Consider the following 10971-nt stretch of genomic DNA (forward strand, 5'->3'; position numbering starts at 1 on the left):
GAGAATTCTTTGTTTAGTGCTTCTGCCCATTTTCAGATAGGGTTTCTTGGGTTTTTTATTATTATTAGGTTGTATGATGTCTTTATATTTTGGAAATTTAGCCTTTGTCAGTTGCATCATTTCTAAATATTTTCTTTAATCCTGTAGGTTGTCATTTTGCTATGTTTATGGTTCCCTTTGCTGTGCAAAATGTTTTAAGTTTAATTAGGTCCCATTTATTAATTTTGCTCTTACATCCATTACCTGGGTAGGCTGTTTTAGGACATCATTGCTGAGAATTATCTCAGAGTGTTTTGCCTGTTTTCTTCTAGGAGATTTACTGTGTCTTGGCTTACATTTTAGTCTTCAAGCCATTTTGAGTTTATTCTTGTGTATGGAGTGAAGTAGTGTTCTAACTCCATTGCTTTGCATGCTTCTATCCAGTTTTCCCAACATCAGTTGGTGAAGAGATGGTCTTTTCTCTTTCATACTCTTAGCTACTCTGTCAAATATTAATTGAACATAGGCATGTAGATTTATTCCCAGGCTCTCTATTCTGTTCCATTAGTCCATTTGCCTGTTTCTGTACCAGTATCATGTCGTTTTGATTATTGTAACTCTGCAATAGTGTATGGAGACAAGGCGGTTTATTGCTACAACCTCTTTTAGTCTTCAATATTGTTTTGGAAATTATGGATCTTTTTTGATTCTATATAAATCTTATGATCATTTGTTCATTCCTAAAAAAGAAATGTTTTGTATATTTTGATAGGCACTCCGATTAAGTCTGTGGATTTCCTTGGGCAGTATGGCCATTTTTACAATAATATTTCTTCCAATATGGGACCATTGGGTATCTTTTCAATTCTTCAAATCTTTCTTGATTTTCTCAATCAATGTTTTCTTCTTCTCCATGTGTAAATCATTCACCTCCTTGGTCAGAGTTATGTTTAAGCATTTTATAGTTTTGGGTGCAGTTATAAAAGGGGTTGTCTCTATTCTTTGTTTTCCTGTTGATTCAATGGTAGTGTAAAGAATCTTAATTGATTTTTGCACACTAATCTGTCTACCTTGCCCAGTTCCTTTTTTAGCCTAAGTAATTTTTTTGTGAAACTTTTACACTTTTTTATATATAGGGTCATGTCTGCATATCGTGACAATTTTACCTCTTCTTTTCCAGTCTGAATCATTTTATGTCTTTTTCTTGCCTGATCGTTGTGGGTAGGACTTCCAAGACTATATTGAATTGAAATTGTGAGAATGGGCATCCTTGTCTTGTCTCAGGTCTTTGTGGGAAAATTTCCAGTTTTTCACAATTGAGTATTTTGCTGGCTATTTGTTTGTAATAAATAGCTTTCATTATGTTGAGATGTGGTCCTTACATGCCCACTGTGATAAGAACTTTTATTGCAAATATGTGTTAAATTTTACCAAATGCTTTTTCTGCATCTACTGAGATGATCATATCATTTTTGTCTTCTCTTTTGTTGATACGGAGTATCACAATTGATTGATTGATTTGCATATGTTAAACCATCCTTGTGTTCCTGGGATGAACCTAACTTGACCATGGTGCATGAGCTTTTATTTACATGCTGTTGGATTCTGTTTGTTAATAATTTCTTAAGGACATTTACATCTATGTTTATCAATGATATTGGCCTATAGTTTTCTTTTTGTGGTAGTGTCTTTGTCTGGTTTTGGTATCAGTTTGATTTTGGCCTTATGGTGTGAGTTTGGGAGTACTCTCTCCATATCAGTCTTTTGGAAGAGTTTGAGGAGGACTGGTGTGGATATTTCTTTGTATGTTTGGTCAAATTCCCCAGTGAAGCTATTTGGGTCTGAATTTTGTTTGCAGTGATTTTTCATTTTAATCATAATTCTATTCCATTTCTGGTGGTATGTTTCTTCAAATGGTTAATTTCTTCTTGGTGCAATTTTGGTAGTCTGAATGTTTCCAAAAACTTCTCCATTTATTCCTGGTTATCCAGTTTGTTTGCATACAGTTGCTCATGGTATTCCCTTATGATATATTGTAATTTTTTGTACTGTTTGTAATTTCTCCATTTTCATTTCTTATATTATTTGTGTTCTCTTTCTTTTCTTGTTGGTGAGCCTGTTCAGAGATTTGCCAATTTTGTTTACTATTTCAAAAAAGTGTTTGATTGATTTTTTCTATTTTTTATCTTTATTTCAATTGTTTATTTTTTCATCTTTATTTTTTCCCTCTTTCTGCTGACTATTTGTTATATTTCCTCTTCTTTTCTTGATTAGTTTACATAGAACATTAGATTATTTATCTCAAATTGTTCTTCTACTTTGAGGGGGGTCTTGTCACTATGTACTTAGCTCTTAAGCCTGCTTTAACTGTATTCCATAGAGTTTGTGTAGTGTTTTGTCATATTTCTTAAGATATTTTTTAATTTCTTCTTTTACTCATCACCTCAACTCCTTGTTTTTCTACCATGTTTTTTAATCTACATGCTGTCATTTTTTCTCCCTGTTTTTCTGTGATTGATTTCTAGTTTCATGGTATTATACTCAGAAAATTTGCTTGAAATATATTTTATCTTCTTAAATTTGTTGAGGCTTATTCAATGCCTGAGTACATAATCTTTCCTGGAAATTGTTCCATGTGCACAGGAAAAGAATATATATTCTGTTTTGGGGAGAAGTCCTGTTTTGAAAATATCAGCCATCTCCAATTATTTTATAGTGTTTTTTAGTAACTTTGTTCCCTTATTAATTTTCTGTGTGAAAGACAAATCCAGTGATGGTAATAGGGAGTTATATTCTCCTACTGTGCTTGTGTTCCCAGGGATTTCTCTGTTTTAATCTATTAGCATTTGTCTTTTTTTTAGGTACTCCTATATTGAGTCAGTATATATTAATTTGTATAATACCCTCATTGTTTATTGCTCCTTTAATCATTATATCATGTCCTTGTTTATCTTCCTCTATGGCCTTTGTTGTAAAGTCTCTTTTGTGTGAAGTCAGTACTGCTTGTCCTGCTTTCTTGTCATGTGCATTTGCATGGAATATATTTTTCCATCTTCTGACTTTCAATTGATGTGTGTTCCTCTTACTAAAGTGGGTCTCTTGTATGCTTCATAATTTAGGGTCTTGTTATATTATCCCATCTGACAATATATATCTTTTGATTGAAGCATTAAGTCCATTAACATTTGTTATAGTTATTGAAAGACTGGTGTTTATTTCCATTTTGAACTTCATTTTCCAGTTGATTTTGTATTTATTTTTGTTCATTTCTTTTTCTTTTTGTGACTTGATAAATTTTCTTTTATTATCTCGGTTTCTTTTTGTCTTTGTGACTTCATTGTAAGATTTTGACTTATGGTTAACTTGTTTTGTATTTATATTGACCCATACCATATCTGTTTATTATAACTGATAACAATACAAACTAAAACCCATTCTACAGAGAAGAGAAACAAGAAAAAACACACTGTATTGACCTGTTTCACTCTGTGAGCCTTAAAAATTTTGATGTCTTGTTTTACGTAATTTTATTTATTCTTTTGTAAGTCATTGTAACTATTGCCTTTATAATATTGCCATTGTCTTTTCTATAGCATCCTTCTTCTTTTTTATTTAGAGCAGAATTTTCATTATTTCTTTTTCTCTTGCTAAATTCTTTTAGTGTTTGCTTGTGTTGAATTTATTTATCTCTCCTTGTATTCTAAAAGATATCCTTGCTTGATAAATTATCTTAGAATACCATTTTCTTTCATTCAGGACTTTGAATATGTCTTGCCACTGACTTTTGCCTGCTGTATATGTGTAGGAAACGAGTTTACAAATATTATGTATATAATTGTATATATATGTAAAGAACACCTAGAAATGAAGTTAACAAATAAGGTGAAATCATACACATTAAAAAACAGAAAACATTCATGATGGAAATTAAAACTGATCCAAAGAAGTGAAAAGATCTCTTATGTTAATGATGTGAAACAATGTGGTTCAAACAAGCATACTACCCAAAGGAATCTACATTTAGTGTGATTCATTTCAAAATAGCCATGAAATATTTCCATTAAATAGAACAAATAATTTCAAAATTTATATGTAATCACAAAGATCATGAGTTGCAAATATAATCTTGAAAAAGTGTATTAAATCTAATGGTGTAAATTTCTCTGGTGTTAAACAGTCCAACAAAGCTTTAGTAATTAAGACATTATATGGGCTCAAAAACAGACACCAATCAATAGAAGAGAATAGAGCAACCAGATAGAATCCCTCACACCTATGATCAATTAATCCATGGAAAAGGAAGCAAGAGTATAAAATGAAGAAAAGACATTCTCCTCAATAATTAGTGCTGGGGAGATTGAACATTGAAAAGATAGATTAGAATATTTCCTCACATTGTATACAATCCATGACAAAGAATAACATTTTATTTCTTTTGTTTACTAATATTTCTTGTACCTTTAGTTTATAGATCTATGTTTAGATCTTTTATTTCACTTACCAATTTATTCTTATATTATTATTTTTGGTATAAATTTACATAGAATTATTTTCCTAATTTCTCTTTCTGATAATGTGTTGTTACTATACAAAAATGCAACGGATATTTGTATATTGATTTTGTATTCTTTAAGTATACTAAGTTTGTTCATTATTTATTACAGTCACTGGAGGAGTCTATGGAGTTTCCTATCTCTGCATAATTATGTCATCTGTAAAAACTTTACTGCTTTTTTACAAGTTGGATGACTTTTATATTTTTTCTTGACTAGTTGTTCTGGCTAGGACTTCAAGTAGTGTAATTTAGGACTTGTGAAATTGAACTACTATTTCTTATTACTGGACCAGAGGAAAACCTTCCTGTATGTTAACATTGAACTTGATGTTAGTCATGGGTTTTTCATATATACCTTTTATTACGTTTAGTTACATTCTATCTAGAGTGAATTTGTTAGGAATATTTTTATTAAAAAGTTATGGTCAGATCTGTCAATAATTTTCCTACAATTTTTGAGATTGTCATTTAATAATTCTTTGCTTTTTCAGGGATGGTATCCCATAGTTTCATTTGCATATGTTAAATAATAATTATGAATGAGGACTAAATTCAAATTAACTTTAGTTTAAAATACGTATAGTATGCCATGAATTCAGGTTGCTTATACTTATAAAGAATGGAATTTACAGATACTGAAGGAAAAATTTACATTGTAGCTTGAGGGTACATTAATTTATTTAAAAATTTCATCACTCATTTTGAATTTGGCTTATATTTAGTGGAATTTATGTCTAAATAAATAATTTAATTTTTGCTAGAACTGGATTTACTATAGTTTACAGATAAAGAACATAGCTACTATTTACAGTTAGTGCAAAATACACTTGCCTTAAAATGCCATATTATACTAACAATACCAGTTGTCTCAGGACTGAGAAACATATTGCTTCCCAAATGCATTACATGTTTTTTCCACCCCAACCCACATATACTGTTATTGCTTTGTTTTTTGATTGTTTGTTTGCCCCTTAATGGAGGCACTGCTTATTGAGCACAGGATCTTGTGTGTAAGTGTATTTATGAACATCATTTTGGAACACTTAACAGAAGTCACAAGAGTATGGATTATAAAGATGACAAGAAATTTTATTGCATCTGGGGACTGATAACCCTCTGAGTGAAAGAATGGTAAAAAAAATTTGTAAATATGCAATAAGCTTTTCTCTTTTGTAATTTTAAAGTGGAATATTAAATTATATTTATTTTACTTATAACACTGATTTACAATTTAAAACAACAATTACCCACTTTGGGATTTCTTAAATTTGATAGATTATTTTAATCTAATTTTGTTTCATAAATATTTACAATTTATTTATAAACATAACAAATATACTGATATTTAGTCTTCTCATGTTTTGAATATAGAGCTACTTATCATAAAGCACACAGATAAATACCTACTTCCACTTCCAAATAAAATTATGTTTCACTTTACTTACAAAAGATGATGAAAATTTATAACTTTTCTGTACAGGTTTTACAAAAATTTCACTTTAAATTCCAAAACTTTAAAATTATTTCATATATTTTGTGCATTATTTATACTCTGTTCACCAATCTGCTATAAATTTGTGTACAAAAGGATGGAGATTGGTTTTATTTCATAGTCCCCAAAATTAAATAATTTTAAAAGATATTGTGAGGATAATATTTGCAGATCGCACTATAAAAATAAGTATCCTATATGTTTCATTTTAACTGGATGAATGAGAAATAAACACTGGATGAATGTTCCACTTGAGTTGCTAGGAGACCAGTCGTTTTGTGATGTCACAGCTGCTCAGGTTGAGAAACATTGTGATGGCCTAGCAGTTTAACTGTGCAGGCCTGCCAAAGCAGCATTTGAAGCTGCAGTGCTCAAAATCATGCAGATTTGAAAAGTACTTGTAGAAAAAGTTATTTGAGATGGCACATGTTTCTTCAGAAATTCAAGATGTGTCTCGTAAAGTTGGACCAACTGGTTCAGGAAACTCCGGTAGATCTCTTTTGTGTGAACAAACATTTTCTGGGGACTTCAACTTGAGATCTATAATTGAAGAAAATGGTTTTCAGAATGTGTCTGAAGTATTTTTGATAAAAAGACCATGTTACACACATTGTGTCTCTGAATCAGATGAAGATAATTATATTCGTTCCCTGATATTTCCAAGAAAACTCTGGAAATTGGCTGGGAGTGACCAAATTAAATCCATCTTGTGGGATGATAATGGAGCTTCCATAGTGATTGATGAGGATATCTTTAAGAAGGAAGTTATAGAAAGAAAGGACCCTTTCAGAATATTTGAAACTGGAAGTATGAAAACTTTAGGTAGACAACTTAAACTTTATGGGTTTAGTAAACTGCAGCAGAATTTTTAAAGCTCTGCTTGTCTGACTGACTTTCTGGCAGAAGAAATAGAAATCTCTGTTTTAAGCAAGGTATTAAATAATTTTAGTTACCGCTGGGTAACTTATGTATAAAATTTTATTATGTACATCAAATTATGATAATATAAATGTAAAGTTAGCTTTTGAATATTGTATAAAACTACTAAGGCTAAAATCCTTTATTTTTTCTAAAAAAAGGGCAGTGCCTTAAGTAGTCAAGATTATGAGATAGTTGCTTGTAACTATGAATCTTACCAGAAATCTAAATAAACTTTAAAAGCTGCTTTAAAAAAGTAGCATTCACCCTTATTTCAAATGCTAACTTCTTAAATTTGATGACTATAAAATTTAAAAGTGTATTTTCCAAATAAGGAATATCAAAATATCTTCAACATTGTTCATATTTTGATGATATTTTCTTTGCATAGTAAACGTGAACTTTGAGGTTTTATAGGTTAGGCTTACTGTAGTGTTGTATTTTGGTTTAAAATATTACTAAAATATTTCTACTTTTGTTGTAGCTGCAGTTCTATCGTAATCCAAATTTTAAACGTGGCTGTCCCCTGCTTTTAGTGAGAATGAAAAGAAGAGGTGGGATTAAAAATGACTCTCTGGTACCTTGATTGGCTGAAGATTTCAAAAAGAAGCACTTTAAAGAAGGGGGTAATGTGGAAAATCATAATTCTGATTTTTGGCTGACACTCATGGAGAAAGTGCATTTTTACCTTCTGCAGATTTAAACATGCCTCTAATAATAAAGCCCTCTACTAGCCACATAATTGGTGATACAAATATCCCGATCAGAGGTGATTTTTATCCTCCATCATCAATGTCAGTTACACCACCAGAACAAAGTGCAGTGGATCAACATGCTGTTTTAAATCAGTTGACCACTGTCCACGGGCACTCTCAAAGCAAATACACTGAAGCAAATGGCCGTGTTGTGAACTTCATTACAACTACAACTTCTAATTCTCAGTACAGCATCTTGTCTCCCATACAGAGCAATTATTTTGGACTGATGATGCAGCCTTCTACTTCTCCAAATAGGTATCACAACATATCTGCCAATGAAGGTCGTTTTTCTAAACTTCAACCAGGGAGCAACCAATGGTTTCCAGTGCCAGTGATAGCTGATACATTAGCTACATCTCTTTCAATGTGAAATCATCAGCCATCTTCAGTTTATGAACGTCATCCTAATTACAACTGATCTACCAGGGGACTACCAGATAATGCAGTAAAACAAAGACTAAAATTGATGTTGGCAAATGTTGACAAATACCTGCAAATTTCTCATTTGAACAATAAACATAGATTTATACCTTTAATTTATTTTTTTAAAATAGTTTAAAGAGTAAAATGGGAAACTAAGTTACCATTTAAAGAAAAAAAGATATTTGATTCATATGATCATTTGATGGAACAATATGAGAGTAAATTTAAATAATTTCTTGTAAGGAAGAAGTGAAAATGGAGGAATTTGGGAAAAGACTACAACATGGATAGAAGGAAAAGTCCTAAGTGGTTTCTGGTTCATCCTGGAAAGTATCAAAAGTGTTAGGATAGTTTGGAACAGGAGATAAATGACGGAACCGGCCCAGGTATCATGCTCTCTATTATGTCATCCCTGGAATAATAAAGGTCACATGATGTAGTCTCAGAAGGCATATTCATCATGTGGTAGAATTTAAGAAGTAATTTTATATTTGTTATTTTTTGTGCTGTTCTGAAAGCATTCCAATTGGTGCTTTCATTTCCTGCCCTCAAGAGTCTTCACTATATTTTCTAGTCAATAATTAATGTTGCTTTAATGTACCATCCAAAGTCAAGCTTACATCCTCAGGTTGGCACTTAATGCCTTTCCAACTCTAAGCCTACAAACTCAACTTAGTTTTTTCATTTCTTTATAAATCTGGCATCTGACTTCCTTGGCATATCTTTATGTTTCAGTGTATCTGGATAAACATCCAGGCAAATGCTTGTAAGCTATGCTAGCTCTAAACTCAACACTTTATCTCCAGCTCATCTTTGGACTTTGGGTGTCCTCCTTTTACGTGCTTACACTTTCCCGGTCTCAGCAGTAAATCCACTTCCTCGAAATGTTTTCTGTCTATCCCCCTTTCCTTGTCTAATTTTGATACCAGCACGGTAAGCACAGTAAAAGCCACAGGATGCATTTTAGTATTTAGTGAATGAAAAATACATGTTGACTTTAAGCAAAATCTACATTTCTGAAACAACAAATCTCTTATGGTTTTCAAACTATTTCGTTATGGTCTTTACTCTTCACCACAAACTAGCTCTCTTCATAGCCCAAGGTCTAGTCACTCAAGACACGAAGTGGAGGTAGGTACAGGAGACAAATTATTATTTTCTCCTTAATTCATTCCTACAGACGCCTAAAGCATTCTCTTTACATTTGCTGTATTTTTTCCTATCTCTTCATCACCCAGCCACCCCAAAATAGCAGATTCTCTTCCCCATTCTAATAACTATACTGTTTTCTAATTAATTTACTTCTTAGAATCAGAGCATTGTCCAGAAGAGACAGTGCCATTGCAAACATTTGATGTATGTTTATACACTCCACATAACTTGTGCCCTTTCTAACCTTCACACAGGTAGTATCTAAGAGGGACTAGAACCTTGGTTGGGGGTTGTCATATTTAGTAACCAAATTGCAATCAAATTTGTGTGAACTAGAAGGAGGTGAGGGTATTGGAGTTGAAAATTTTTCCAACTGCAAGAATACCAAATTTCTGCAGATATTATGAAATATTAATTATTTATGGAAGACTTTGACATTTTCCAATTAATTTAAAATGAAACGTGAAGCATTATCAGAATGTGAAATGCCCTGAAATGCTGGAAAAATTGTAGACAAGGTCAGGGAGCCTAAGGCTTCTGCTCATAATCATGCAGCCAGTGTCAGCTGATAAGTCTGGAATGGCAACATAAAGTCCTGAAAACTTGTCACTATTTGTGAAGAAAGCTTTTGATAATCTGGAGAAAGGGCAAATGGGCCAGGGTAAGCTCTTGCAACATCCCACCAATATGACCTTAACCAAGAGAAGAAAAGAGCCCACTTGCAGCAGGAGATCTTTGTCTGGACAGCAGTGGTTTTTCCTACAACAGAAACATCAAGCTTTTAAGATTGTTAGCTCAACTCTAATGGTGGCTCTGTTGTTGCTTATATTAGCAGACTGGGGTTCAGATGAGCTGGTTCAGCAGCTAGTTTCCAGCTCTCTTATCACACAGTGGGTCTTACCAAGATCATCTAACAAGGTTCTATACTGATAAGTAAAAAGCTCCAGTTTACTTTCAATATTAGAAATCTTAAAGAAGAATATTGTTTGTCCATCTGTTGATTTCTACCTGGGAAAAGCTAGACTATTGGCAAAAGTACAAAAGTTGGCTGGTGTTTGAAAACTATTCTCTTAGCCCTGCCCACTGAATTCTTCCCACTATCTACTACAAATATATCTACCACTGTGTGTGTGTGTAAAGATGGATTGTTAAGCATTAACTAAGTTTGTCTTAGTTGAGTCATCAGTGAATTATTCCTCTGCACCTGGCAGAATCTCTGTGAATTAAGAGTTTCATTGAGCCACCAGATTTTCTTCCGATCAGGGAGAGCTAAATTACATTTCTCCCATTATCCTTATTGTTAACTCTTCATTGAATCCCGAGCTGATGCTAGGGCAAGCCACTGAACCCTTGAATTGGACTGAGGCATATGCATTCTCCAGTCCCCAGAGCCCAGCACAGGCCTGTGTCTCCTTTTTAATTTATGCTTATGTCTAATTTTCTTTTTTTTTTATTCTCATTGTTGACACATCTTATTTTGGCTTTGAAAACCCATTGACTTATTTATAGAGAGTGAACCACTGACTTAATCCCATTCACCTAGAAATTGCAATAATCTTTCTTTCCTTGGACTACCTGGAATAAAGTGAGCGTAGTCATCATTTTGAAAGCAGTCCTCAGTGCTAATAATTCAGAGACATTACAGATATTAGCCCAGCACTTGAGCAAGAATATTTGTTGTGGATCTCAGGGAT

At 32.6% G+C, this 10971-nt stretch overlaps 1 long non-coding RNA gene across 1 annotated transcript; it reads left to right on the top strand.

Moving 5' to 3' along the window:
* Positions 1-6329: 6329 nt before the first annotated feature.
* LOC140693462 (uncharacterized) lies at positions 6330-7530 on the top strand. Its single transcript, XR_012069212.1, has 2 exons — positions 6330-6515; positions 7429-7530. It is a non-coding gene; the product is annotated as an uncharacterized lncRNA (long non-coding RNA).
* The last annotated feature ends 3441 nt before the right edge of the window (positions 7531-10971 follow it).

The sequence above is a fragment of the Vicugna pacos genome, unplaced genomic scaffold (genome assembly GCF_048564905.1).
Source record: "Vicugna pacos unplaced genomic scaffold, VicPac4 scaffold_19, whole genome shotgun sequence".
Lineage (NCBI taxonomy): Eukaryota > Metazoa > Chordata > Mammalia > Artiodactyla > Camelidae > Vicugna > Vicugna pacos.